This window comes from Eschrichtius robustus, chromosome 19, assembly GCF_028021215.1.
Source record: "Eschrichtius robustus isolate mEscRob2 chromosome 19, mEscRob2.pri, whole genome shotgun sequence".
Taxonomy (NCBI): Eukaryota; Metazoa; Chordata; class Mammalia; order Artiodactyla; family Eschrichtiidae; genus Eschrichtius; species Eschrichtius robustus.
Window position 1 is genome coordinate 49,429,962 of NC_090842.1, and position 13,243 is coordinate 49,443,204.

The 13,243-nt window shown below is 53.6% G+C and overlaps 1 protein-coding gene across 1 annotated transcript in view; it reads left to right on the forward strand.

Moving 5' to 3' along the window:
• ZNF536 (zinc finger protein 536) overlaps positions 1-13,243 on the forward strand; it is a 229,328-nt gene that overhangs the window by 191,647 nt on the left and 24,438 nt on the right. The gene's annotated exons all lie outside the window — the stretch shown is intronic.

Consider the following 13,243-nt stretch of genomic DNA (forward strand, 5'->3'; position numbering starts at 1 on the left):
GTCTGAGGAAAGGCAGCACTTAAGCTGCGTCCCAGTTCCTTGCTTTGGGGTTGACCTAAGTCTATGCTGGGGTCTGGAGGCCGTGTGTGTCCCTTCTATAAGGTGGACCCACAGCTGCCCACCCCACCCCCCCCGGCCACCACTTCCTGGCCATGTGAAGGGACAGCGTGGGAGGGCCCAGTTCCTGGCCTGGGAGAAAGCCCTTTGCTGCCGTCATCATGGGGGCTGTCAGCATGCCCACCAAGCCCACCTCCTCAGCCCAGCTCACTTTCCTGAGGGCTTCCCGTGTGCCCGAGTCTTGCTGGTGCAAAGTGCAAGATATCTGAGGAGCTTCCCTTTAATTAGGAAAAGGATCTCACCTTGAATGTCCAGAGGAAGGAGCCAGGTCCCTGAAAAGCAGGAGCTGAGCACCGTCTCAGCTTGGGGCGTGTAGGCTCTGTGTGGGCAGCCGGAACAGGAGGCTTTGGGGAGCGCTTCCGTGCGGGGGCATCATTCCCAAGGTAGTCCATGGAGTTGTCAGTGGGGCGGGCCTGAGGCTTCTTAGAGCCCAGCTAGACCGTTCCTGGGGTGGGGGTGGGGCGCAGCAGGGGCACTGCTCAGGCTGTCCCTGGAGGCGATGCCCAAGCTGGTGGGAGCCAGTGCCCAGTTTTGGAGAGGAACTACGAGCAATTTTGGGAAATGCCTCTTGTCCAGCCAGGTCCCCCCATTTCTGTTCCTCACTTGCTCCCCCAAACTGGACACCTGGCAGGCTGAGCTGAGCAGATGTGTTCCAAGGACCCTTTGAGTCGGCTGGCAGCTCAGGGTCCCCTGCTTGTGGGAGGGGCCGCCCACACACCCACTCTCTCAGGGAGGCTGCCTGTCCGCCGTCAGCGTCGCTGAGGACTCAGCCTCAGTGTCCAGCCTGACTGAAGAAATAAGGGACAGGTCCCTGGAGAGTCTGGGGCTGCAGGCCACTTGTCCAGGCAGGTGGGGGGGGGGGGGGGGTTCCAGACCTCTCGCTCTTCCTGTTCAAAGACCTGGTGCTGGGAATCCAAGATGGCCACCAGAGGGCGCCCGAGGCACGCAGAAGGCATGGGCTCCCGTTTTAGAAAACCTGGGAGATCGTTCTGTGAGAGGGGTCGTGAGGGGTAGGTGGGTTCAACTACTAAATAATCCATCGCTGGGGTGTTGGGAAAAGATACGGGGCTAAAACTGCTCTTACTCTTGGAAACAAAGGAGAAAAGACATCAGGTTAATCACTTTGTTCAATTATGTGTTCATGGAAACAAAGGAGAAAAGACATCAGGTTAATCACTTTGTTCAATTATGTGTTCGTGTACAGAGTTTGAGGGTGTGATGAGGGCAAGACAGAGCTGTCCCCTCCTCTCACAGAAGGCGGGAAAACAGGGTGATGAAAGAGCCGGGCCCAGTCTTCACGCCACGTCCAGACCCACATCTGCCCAAAGCAGTGTCTCCGACTCTGGTCATTTTCCGCAGGTGGGAAAGGGCTCAGATTGAAGGTGCCTTAGCCTTGGGCCTGGCCTGGGCTGAGTGCCTTGGCCTGGGAGGCTGGACCTACAGTTGGAGTCCCTCTCCGTCCTTGGGATCCCCCCAACAAGGAGGAAGGGCTTTTCAAGACAGGTGGGGTAGGAGGGAAGTTGGTGCATGCCCTCAGGGGTTGGGCTGCCTGGGTTCGAATCCCGTCCTTGTTAGCTGTGTGTCTTTGGAAAGCCACTGCACTCCTCTGGGCTGCAGCGTTCAGCCTGTAACACCCGTAGGCTCTCAATTACTGCTCTAGCTTAGGACAGACATGTAGCTTGAGTGAGAAGATCCACGCAGAGAAGGCTCTTAGCCTGATGCCTGGTACACAGTAAGGATTTTGCAACAGAGGCTATTATTATTGACATCGTTGTTGTATCCTAGGCCCTGTCATGTGAGATGCTGCGAGATTCCGGAAGGCTGGTAGTGGCTAGTGGGTTATTCGCAGTGAAGAGAGTTTTGCCTTGTTTCATTGGGGGAACATCTTCAGTACTCTGCCCGTGGAGTCAGGCCCCAGGAGACCTTTCCGGAGTGGCCCCTGGTTCATCAGTGTCCCCGTGGCAGGTCTGAAGGCAGGAGCCGTCCAGGGTCCAGTCCCGCCAGCACTTGCAGGTGCGGAGGCAGCATCCGCCTGTCCTGCTGTATCCCTGGGGCTGGCTGCAGGGGCCGCGCACGGACACACGTTCCATCAATTCCCCCCATGTCACGGCCACATCCTGCCCCTCCATCCTCCGTTCTTCTCCCCCATCAGATCCTGCTCACCCTCAGGGCCCACCTCACACCTCTTCTGAGGCCCCTTCCCTCACACTCACCCCCTTGTTCAGTCATTCTTCCATTTCTCATTCACTCAACACACACGCATGTCAGGCCCACGATAGGCCCTGGCAAAGCGAGGATGGACAAATCTTTGTTCCTGTCCACAAGGAGACAGCGTGTGCAGGTGTGTGAGTGCGTAGAGGTGCCCTTGGGCTGTGCCCCAGTGACATATATTCAGGCCCGAGGTTGGGGAAGGGGGTCAAAGAAGGTTCCTGAAGGAAGTGCCAATCTGAGTTCTGGAGGGATGAGCGAGGTGACGGTGACGGAGGGCGTCCCAGCTGAGGGCACAGCATGCAGTGAATGGCACAGCTCGGGGCTGACGGGTCTGTCCTGGAGCTGAAGCAAGAGGACAGTTTAGGGGGGAGAGGCAGGGACAGGGGTCAGGGCTGCAGAGAGATGGCGGCCAGGTCATGGAGACCTTGTCAACCCAAAGGAGATGGTGGTGGCCTCGTCTGAGCGGCTCTGGGATGTAGAGGGGCAGGGCAGGGATAATTGGGGGAGGGGGAGAACAGGACAGGGTGGAGGTCCCAAGCATGGTGAGGAACTGGCCTCAAACTGGAGGGAGGTGGCTTGTCCTCAGTGACCAGAGAGAAGACGGAGGTGGGCGGTTTGCAGCGATGGTGGGGTGTGTCTAACTCATGACACCTGCACTGCCTCGTGAAGCACTAGGTACAAATAGACGTTCTGTAGACATTTGCTGCAGTGACGAACAAACAGCTAAGAGCATCCTTCCAGGCCTAATGCAGCAGGAAGGACCCTGGGAGGTCCTGTGGGCACCAGGCTGGGGAACAGGGCTGTCTGTCCTTCCAGCACCAGAGAGCCTGCCCATAACAAGCCTAGAAGTTCGCACTTCAGCAGGACTCTGGGGACTGGGGTCTGTTGACCCCTGGGAACCCTACCCACCCAGCCAAGGCCACACCACTCACTGGGCCGTCCAGGTCTTCACCTGGGTCAAGAATATTTTATTTCCAAACAAGATTGATTACATGGCAGGAGAAATTGGACCTAGTCAGAGGGAAGCAACTTCCCTTTGTTCTGCAACTCAGAACTTCTGATGAATGATCACCAGTGGGCGCCACCTCCTCTGGAGATATCTGTGTGTCTGGAGAGGCCACAACTACCCTGAGACAGGGAGACTCAGGTTGCTGTGCCCCAGGGCGCACTAGGGCCACCACTGCCAAGCTCCGTCCCTGATATTCCCGACTTGTACCATCAAATGTAATATTTTATACATTAATACACATGTTTGCAGTAGTACAATGAACGAGCATATCTACTAGGTGCTAAAAGAGTTTTGAGGGCTGGCCTGGCCGTCAAAATAGATTTGGGGCATTATTTCTACAGAAAAGTACATTTTGAAGGTTGTACAGAAAACAGGATCAAAGTTGAGAGGTGCAGCCCCCCAAACTCCTCCTTATACGTAATGATTTTACAGTCCTGGGTCACTCAGTTCCTAGCTTGAGGATCTGTTAGAAAGAGCACTGGAGAGCAACGATGAGAAGCCCTGGCTTGAAAACAAACAAACAAGCAAACAAGTAAAACCAGCTCCCACTTATTACTGTGACCTTAGTCCTTTGCTTGGATTCTCGCAGAATCAGACTGTGAGACAAGGATTCCGGCACAGGCAGTCTTTTCAGGAGATGGTCCCAGGAAGCCTGAGGCGGGGGTGGGGACATGAGGCAGGAAAGGGAGGGGCCGAGACGGGTGCATTTCGGAGCAGGTGGGGGACGGGGTCTCCGTCCTGCTGGGGACCCTCTGAGGACCCACGTGGGGTGTGTGCCCGGGCTGTCCCACTGAGGACCACGGAAGCTGGGCATTTATAAACCAATCCCCATCCTGGCTTGATTGAGGGAACACCCTGGCACTTCAATCCGAGGTGATCCGTGGCTGGAGAGCAGCTTCAGAGACCCCGGGAGCCTTTGGCATAAGCGGGAACATGTCTGTGACCCATGGGAGCCTCACCTCTGGAGCCTCAGTTGCCTCAGTTCCCATCCTTCCAGGACCCTTCCAGGATGGTGCATGTGATACAGGGATGGAGATGAGCTGGGGCTGAGGCCGGCACTTTGGAGGTGCAGCAGACATCCAGCTTCTTTCATTGTTTTTCTACGTGGTCCTTCTCTTCCCTGACTCAAGTACTCATCTTCCAGTTTATTTTCAAATCTCCGTTCTCCTCCCCGGGGGACAACCTTAGATGCCCCACACTGGGGTCCTAAATGCAACCAAGGTGTCCTCTTTGTATCTTAGAAGCTGACTCTTGCAGCCTGGCCTCCCCGCCCGGGTCCGCACATCCACCACCAAAGCAGCGCCCTTGCATTTGCTACCCGGCAGGTCCAAACTCAATACAAGTGATGGTAAAAGAGACTCTTCCCAGCCAGCCTCGTCCACCTTTCCTCCTCCTTGTTTCTCTGGCTGAGGGCGCTGTGCCCATCTCCTCCTGCCTCTGGGCTCGCCCCTCCCACACCCTCACACAGCACACAGCCCTGACAGACACACCTCCCAATTTCAGGTTCCCCATGTTTATGGCTAAAATATTACTGGTGACCGACAGACAGCCCCTTTCTCCTACGTTGTCATTTTATGTTAATTGAATGCTCGTGTTAATCTAATAGAGTTTAGATTTATGTTGGGTTCTGTAGCGTGTCATATTTTAATCAATACACATTCCAACGTTTAGATAGACAGATGAGAAAACCCGCTTCATCTCTGCACTTGGGTTCCATCAGCTGTCAATAATTCCTAATTTGAATCCTTCAGACAGTCAGATTTATGGGTTTGAGTATATTGCATTCATCACAGAAATTAACTTTGGGGGGGAAATGATGTGAAAGGTCACATGGCATCTCCAAGAGGCAGATATTGTGTTTCAGAGATGAAGTACTCTGAAATATTCATCTGGGAAAGGCGGGCTCACAGGGTAGCAGCAGGAGGGTTTAGGGGCCTGGGGATGGAGCTCTGTCAGGCGATGCTACCCCTCAGTGAGACCTGGCGTCGCTCAGTCCTGGGAGGAGCCGCTGTCTGGAGTGGTGCTGGCGTCGCTGTGCACAGGCCACCCGGGGATGGAGAGCGAGCGGGCAAAGTGTCAGGCATAGTGGAAGCTATTAACATGTACACACTACCATATATAAAATAGATAACCAACAAGGACCTACTGTAGAGCACAGGGAACTCTACTCAATATTCTGTAATAACCTATATGGGAAAAGCATCTGAAACAGAATGGATCTAGGTATACGTACAACCGAATCACTTTGCTGTACACCTGAAACTAACACAACATTGTAAATCAAGTGTACCCCAATATAAAATAAAAATTAAATTTTAAAAGAGTGGATGCCATTCACTTCAAGTAGAGGACTCTCTTCCTCTGGAATTCCGCTTCCCCTTCTCTCGCGGAGGTTTCTCCAGAATCAGAAACTGAGTTAAGGATTCACGTGGTGTGGGCTGGTGACGTGTAGGGAAGCGGTCAGAGAGTGCTTTATCAAGCCCCGGGGGGCAACTGGAGCTTTGGGGGAACACTCCTCAGAGTCACCCCACGGAGGGGGGGCTATGCTGGCCTTCAAATCGCCACCCACTGTGGGTTGAGACCAACTTCTGGGGACATTCACTCTCAGGCACTTCCTGTTTGTCCTGCCTGTGGGCCAAGCATACCTCTGCGGCCAGGGAGAGAAGTGACCGAAGCCTCATGTGCTGTATCCGTGCTCGCAGGAGGTGGCTGTGGGCATTTAAAGCCGAGAGACAAGGAGACAGGGAGGGCACCCTCCAGCCATGCCCAGGGCCCAGGAGGAGATGACAGGTGGCTGCTGGGCACAGGGATGGGCCCCCTGCCCACCTTCCTGCCTTGCCAAACCCCTTCCCCCTGAGAAACCGTAGCAGCTGAAGGTGGCTGGGAGGCTGTGCTTTCAGGGCTCCCCAAGTGACACAGATAACAGTCCGAAGCCTCCTGGGGCTGTTTCCCTCTCTTGCCTCCTATTTTACGGTTTTACTTCCTGTAGCATCTATAGGACATCGCCTATTAGTCTTGGAGTCCTTTTGTCCCACATCTGGGGAACTGGAGATGCCTTGAGACGCTGGGTCCCGCCAGACCCCTGTGCAGAGATTCATGTTGGGATCGGGACCGCTCATCTCCATTTCTGCAGTGTAGATAAGTAAATGAACTTGCCCTGGAGTTTGCTGACTCAAGTGTTCAAGGTGTAATGAGCCTAGAATCCCCACTGATGGACCCAAAGCAGGTTTCTGTAGCCTCATAGCCAATGGGAGGAAGACTTGGAGAGGGCCCCGGGGGGAACAGACAGAGCTGGGCAGCTTCTTGACTGCATTCTCTGCTAGTGACTTCTGTTTCCACTTGATTTTCAGAGGCAAAGGCAGTGAGTGCACTCTGTGAGTTCTGTGTTTCCTGGCACCCACAGGAAGGATGGGGCATTGGTTGACCTCCGTGGTCTAGCCGTTCTGCACCCAGAGGAGGTACATTCAGGGCTGGAGAGATTATAGTCCTCTGGGAGCTTCTCTCCATGATATGGGTATTCAGTAGTGAGCTCTCACACAGATACATGCTTACTTTTAAACTCCAAATACTGTAACTGAGAAATTCAGAGCACTTGGGGTCTTCGGTGGTAGACTCTTGTGCTTGTGCGCTCACAGGAAATGGTGTCCTTCTCTCTGCTGTGCATTAATATGAACTTGAACTCTGTGCATAAAATCTCAAGTGTGCTGATTCGGACTCCATGGCAATTTGTGGATATGTAAATAATGTGGCTTTCACCTGGCAAGTCCGCTCTCCTTGCCATATGCCAGGAAGTCACATGCCAACCAGGAGAGGGGAGTCTTTTCATTGACAGCATTATTTGGGAACATATCTGTATTTGCAAAAATCCACTATAACCCCATTGTTGTTGGAGATGCAGTTGATAAATGAAGGTAGCAAAAAATAGGATTTTAAATCAGTTTAATAAAATTACTCAAGTAGATTTTTAAATCATTTTTACAGTTGATTTAACATTTGTGACTGCTTTATAGATTATGATATAGGATGGTGTTTGCATCTTTGCAATTTTATTCCAATTTAGAAACAGTACAAATATTAATTTTTGCTTCAATAATGGAGCCTGTGAGAATTAAACTTGTCTTTTCTCAACACACATTTTATGAAAATGATTTTAATATATTTTTGAGGAAACTCTTGCAGGAAGTCCTTTTAACAAGGACTTAAATGGAAGTCTCTTCTCAAAAGTTTCTTCTGAGGCAAAGGGGAACAGTTTTCAGGGAGCAGGGTTTGTGGGAGACAGCACCTGATTCTTTCTCTACAATTGAAGAAAGTTTTGAAGCTTCTAGAAATGGTTTCTTAAGGATTAGGAGCCCAATTAAGTAAACATTGATTGGTATCCCGTGGGTTGCCTTGATCACTCCGAGGCTGGGAGACGCTGGGTCTATGGAGAAACCAGACAACCGGCCGGTGTTGGGGGAGATTGGGGCTTCACGGGCCCAGCTCTGTTCTCACAGTCACCTGGGGATTGTCCACTTCTCAGCTTTGTCTTAGTTTAGTAGACATTGTCTCAACGGCCAGGTGACCGGTGTGCAGGTGTTACCTGGGTCCTGTTAATTCGTCCTCTCAAAGGCTCCCGGTCAGCTCGTGATGAACCTACAGAGCAAATCGCAGGCTGCAAGGATGGGGCACCGGTCACTCACCTGCCTGGGGGGCCCACATGCGGCCATCGGGCTGTCCACACCAGGTGCGGCCACAGAGCATTCCAGCTTAGCGCAGATGATCGTGGGGAGGGCGTCCGCTCTCTCCAGTGTGGGACGCGGCTCCTGGCCTGGTGTCTCGGTGGGAACAGCTTCCCTGGGAGCAGGAAAGCTGGCAGCACACTGACCCCTTAGGGTCCTGTCTGAGCCTGACCCATGGAAGCCGCAGAGAGATAACTGCACATTTTGTGAATTGTATATGACGGCAGAGACTTAGACAACCAAATTCTCCCGTCGTATGTGAATTTTGTCTTCTTTGGCACCAGGAAATCCTTTTCAAAGCCCCGTAAGGACTTGGGCACAAAGCCTGGATCCAAGGCAGGGCCCTTTGTGTAGGCCACCCTCTCTGGTTTGGGGGGATTTGGTGAACCCTGAGTGGGAGCAAAGACTCTTGGACAGGGCCTGGGGCTCCTGTCTCCTCTGGGCACGGGGCTCACAGCCTCTGGCATCACCCTGAGTCACCACGTTTTCTTCCCTGGGCGCGGAAGAGGCAGCGTTTAGAGACCTCTCCCTGACGTGGTGGAGAACCTCAAAAGCTTGAGCGGTCAATGAGAGTTTCTATTTAAGAAACAAAATGGGTCGAGAGGGCTTGAGGTGAGAAATCAGCCTGGGAGGGTCCACAAAATAACAGTATGTGGAGCATCTAGAAAGAGTCAACAACTACCAAGAGAAGCCAGGGGAAGGTGTCTTCAGGTGCCCGCAGAGAACCTCGTGGGGATCCGCAGCTTTCTTCTGCAAAAGGCCAGGCCAGTTTCTGGTGATGAGTGGGAGGTGCTCAGGGTGTGGTGCCGGCTCAGCTCCAGGGGCTCGGGGATGCTGGCAGGGGTCAGAGAGGCTCACGAGCTGTAAGGTTTCCCTCCCGAGGCCTCCATCTTGGCCTTGGCCTTGGCCAGAGGAGCTGAGAGGAGAGCTGCCCAGCCCTTGACTCTGGCCACGGGCGCAGCTGTGCACTAGGCTGGGGCTCCCCGCCCCCAACTGGCCCTTCATACATCACGTCACCTCTTGGGAACGAGCTACCAGACCCAGTTCCGCTCACAGCCCCGGTGACTGTGGGAACCCGAAACAAGAGGAAACCCAGTGCTTTTCAAACTGCAGGTCCTGAGCTGCAGGCCCAGCCTCTGCACTGGCTGCTGGACCCTTGGGACGGGGCAGGGTGCTGGGAGACATCAGCATGTTCCCCAGCTGACCGAGCTAAGAGTCACCCCAGGGCTCGGGATACATCCTGAATCCTACCACCTTCCTACAGCGATGCTGATGCCGAGGGCCTGGGAATCTGCGTTGCCAAGGCTGCGCCTCCCCGCCCCCACCAGGTGACTTCTGCTCAGGCGTTGGAAATGAGCTTGGAATGAGCTTTCTTCCGGCGCCAAAGCCTGGAGGGTGTAACAGGGCCTGGGGCGGCCTGCTGTTCTGGAGCTTCTCGGGTTCCTGGGGCTCCCAGGTCTCCCCCCAACCTCCTCCACACCCATTCCCTTACTGCCGAGAGTTTATTTTTCCTTTCTGCTCTTCAGCAATCTGTCAATTAAATCCTCCTTCAGAACTAAGGGAGGGGCATGTTGCAGATCACAGCGGCGGTCCCTGTTCAGGACTGAGCCAGCCCAGCGGGAGTGACTTCCTTTCCTGGCAACAGGTGATCGATGCTTCCCTGTAGAAGAAAGGGGTGGAATGGCATCTGAGCCCTAGATCCTGCTGCCAAGCGGCTGTGGAGGCCACTTCAATACAGGCTCAGGACTCCCTTTATCCGGGCACCAGCCTGATGTTTTATTTTTGAAAGTTAATCCATCCATGAGGTGGATTATCAATAGCACCTTCCCCTTAACAGCTGCTCTACAGTAATCTCAGAACGAACAGAGGGCAGTTTCGGTGCCCGTGGCTGGATTACTGAGGAGACGCCCAGGGCGAAGGAGAAAGGTGCAGATGGTGGGTGTTCTTGGCTGCGGCAGAAACAAAGCCTACTGGGTGGGCACCAGGAGGCCCTCAGGGTGTGGCGCTAGGAGCAAAGCCCACGGGTGGCCCGGGGGGGCCTGGGGGGCTCAAGGCTGTGTGGCTCCCTCAGCAGATGCCCCTTTGGAGCATCCTTCCTGCACAGAGGAGGCTGTCGGGGTATTCTGGCGGGGCCCTGGGTGTGGACCAGCAGGGAGGGGATGGGAGGGTGGGCTGAGTGTCAAGGTCAGGGATCAGACGCCCTGCCCGCAGGTTCAGTAGGAAGGTTACAGGCAGGTGTGTGTTGGCTCCTGACAGTCTGCACACCCGGGTGGCTTGGCCCCCACAGAGCCTCTGAAAGCCTGGAATTGGTAGTTAACATTTAAAACTCAAGGGATTTCACATAAAAATCTGCATTTCTGGCTCCTCCGGAAAATTCAGAGGTATTGCAACCCTCAGCCTGTTTTGCTGCAAGGCAGTGGTCAGCCTGAGCTGGGCAGCTGCTGCCCCTTCGGACAGGGCTGGGGTCTCTGGGATACCCACCACCATTCCCCCTCCCCCGCCCCGCATCAGGAGCTGGAGTTACTTGCTTGGTGCATAGGTGAGGGAGTTTCCTTCCACTGGGTTACCTGGGCTCGGTTTACCCAAGGTCCCTGTCTCTACTGCACACTCCCGCAAAGGCCCAGGCCCCTGCAGGAGACAGGGAGGGACAGGGGCCACAGGACAGGGCGGGGGTGGGTGGCACAGCTGAAGAAGGGTCAGGCTGAACAGGGAAAACACTGGCAGGTCTGAACAGGGCTGGCTCCGCTCTGTTATAACAGGAACTGGGAAGGGAGAGGCAGGGACCCATGTGGAGAGTCTGCCCCCTCCGCCCCCAACCTGTTCAGGCTACAATCATCATTTTACAGTTGTTACGGAGCACCTGCCAGATATGCCCTCCACCCACCCTAAGAACATTCCCTCTTCCCACCCCAAACCTGTACATCTCCCAAGTTCTGCAACAGCCCCTGCCTGCTTTTCTGCACTTCAGGGGAAACCTCACTTGCTCTGGAATCCTCTGCAGATGCGAGAAATCTATTTTCAAGATTGAGACCCACGGAGTGGATCACTGCTCAGTTTGTCCCTGGCAAATAACCTAAAAGGGTCTTGATTCACCAGGCTTCAGGCAGAGCTGGGTGCCAGGCCTTTGCGTGGTGTTGAGGATGAAAGTGTAAGAAACAGGCAGCTGGGACACTGTGTGTGTGCTCAGCGTGGAGGGAGAAGGAGCACAGTGGGCTGTGGAGCACCAGAGAGGGCTTCCCGGTGGAGGCAGCAACTGAGCTGGGAAGGTGGGGGGTCCCCAGCAGAAAGGGCAGCGAAAGGGCGAGCTCTCGGAACAAATCCTTCCTCAGTGTCTCTCACCTGCTTATGCCAGGGTGCTGGCCTGGAAGCACCCTGGGGCCAAAAGGGCCCTTCCTCCCAGCTCTGAGGGCAGCACCCCACCTGGCCCAGCAGGTACTGGTGGTGTTGAATGTTTTCTTTTATCTTACTCGCCTATTGTCCTAATGTGGATTCCAGGAAACCAGACTGCAGCCTGGTTTATGAGGTGGGAGACTGGTGCAAACCAGCCTCATTTGATGGGTGCTAATTACTTAGGAACAGAGTGGCTGGAGCCCTTCTGTCCATTTCCACCTTCTGATCTCTCGGTACCCCCCTCCCCATAGCATCTCCACCGTGTGAGAGAGAACAGCACCTCTGGAGGCCGCAATAGTGTCAGCCCAGCCACCGTGGGATACAACAGACGCTAATTGCGTCCCCGAGGAGGTTCCCTGAAGTTGGGGTCACTCCACTGTGTCTTTCCTAAGTGATTTGTGCATAATCGACAGCGTGAAAGGGAAGGGGAAAGGCAGGGCAGTCTCAGCAAGCCAGGCAGGAGGGGAAAGAGGCCTCACTGCGGTAAGGGGCTTGAGGGTCCCAGGGCAGAAAAGCTGCCTCTTCAAATCCCCAAACCACTGGTATCACCTTGACTCTAAACCCCAACTCCTGAGCCCAAGTTTGGGGTTTGCACATAGCCTGTCCCCAGTTGCCTCTAGTGTAAACCCACTGTGCGCTAAGGATGTTAGGACAGGTGTGCATTTCCTGAAGGTAGGAGTGATCTATTAAGAGGAATTATGAGATGTACAGTCGGAATTGGTTTCTCTCCCAAAATATACATTCATGCTGGTTGTGCGCATACGCAAACACAGTATAATTCACACAGGCAAGCAAACCAGCCCCATCTAGATTCTTGGGAAACGACCAGCTCTCAGATGAAGCTGGCAGAGGGATACAATTCAGACATGACACCCATTTCTTTGGAAAGATGCCTTCCCCACCCCCAGCAAACGTGCCAATTGGGCATAACATTAAGTAACGTTGGCAGGGGGCACCTGGGGTCCCTCCCGGCCCTGCTTCTGGGGTCTGCAAAGATGGTGTCTTTCTTTCTTGCTCTCCCTCCCTGCCTCCTCTAGGTCCCGGGAAGAATGGCATGGGGAATAGGGGCGGTGGCACCCTCTTTCCCTCTGGCCACCATCCGGGCATCACCTCCAGCCCCTGAGATGCCCTCTCCCCAGGAGGTGAAAGAATCACCTGTCTCTTTTTGGCACTAACACCCTCCTGAATGCCACGAGGAACTGGTGACCTTAACTCTGGTCTCCATGACGACAAGATGGTATATGTTTAATTAGTTCAGGCTTATTTTTGGACCAATTTTCTTTTATTTTAGGGCAATGCAAGCTATGATAACTGTAAGTATGTTTACGAGGCGCATGAGGCTTAGCTGAAATGTGCCAACAATTCTAGTCAAACAGATGGTGACCCCTGATTCAACTTGCCCTCTCATTCAATTATTCAGCTGTATTTAATTTTCCTCCGGGTGACTCACATGCCATGCTGCCATCTCTCCTCTAGGTGGCAGAAAAGACCACCTTTATGGCTGCAATAAAAGGTTGAAAGCCAGGTCTCGGGGACTTTTCCCAGCCAGGCCTTGGCTGCAGGAAAGGATAATGAATTTCAGCATTGGAACAATAGTTTCTGCCTAATATCAAATGATGTGAAAGGGTGGAAAAGAATTGGGTCAAATTGTATGTGATTTGGCCACAAGCTCTAAGTAATCTCCATTCTAATAAGAAATTTGAAAGACCTTCCAGGCTTAATACCCTCCCAAATAATTTGTTTGGAGTTTAAGGAGTTTTACAGTGTTAGGGCTGTTTTTATAATTGTGGAAATGTTC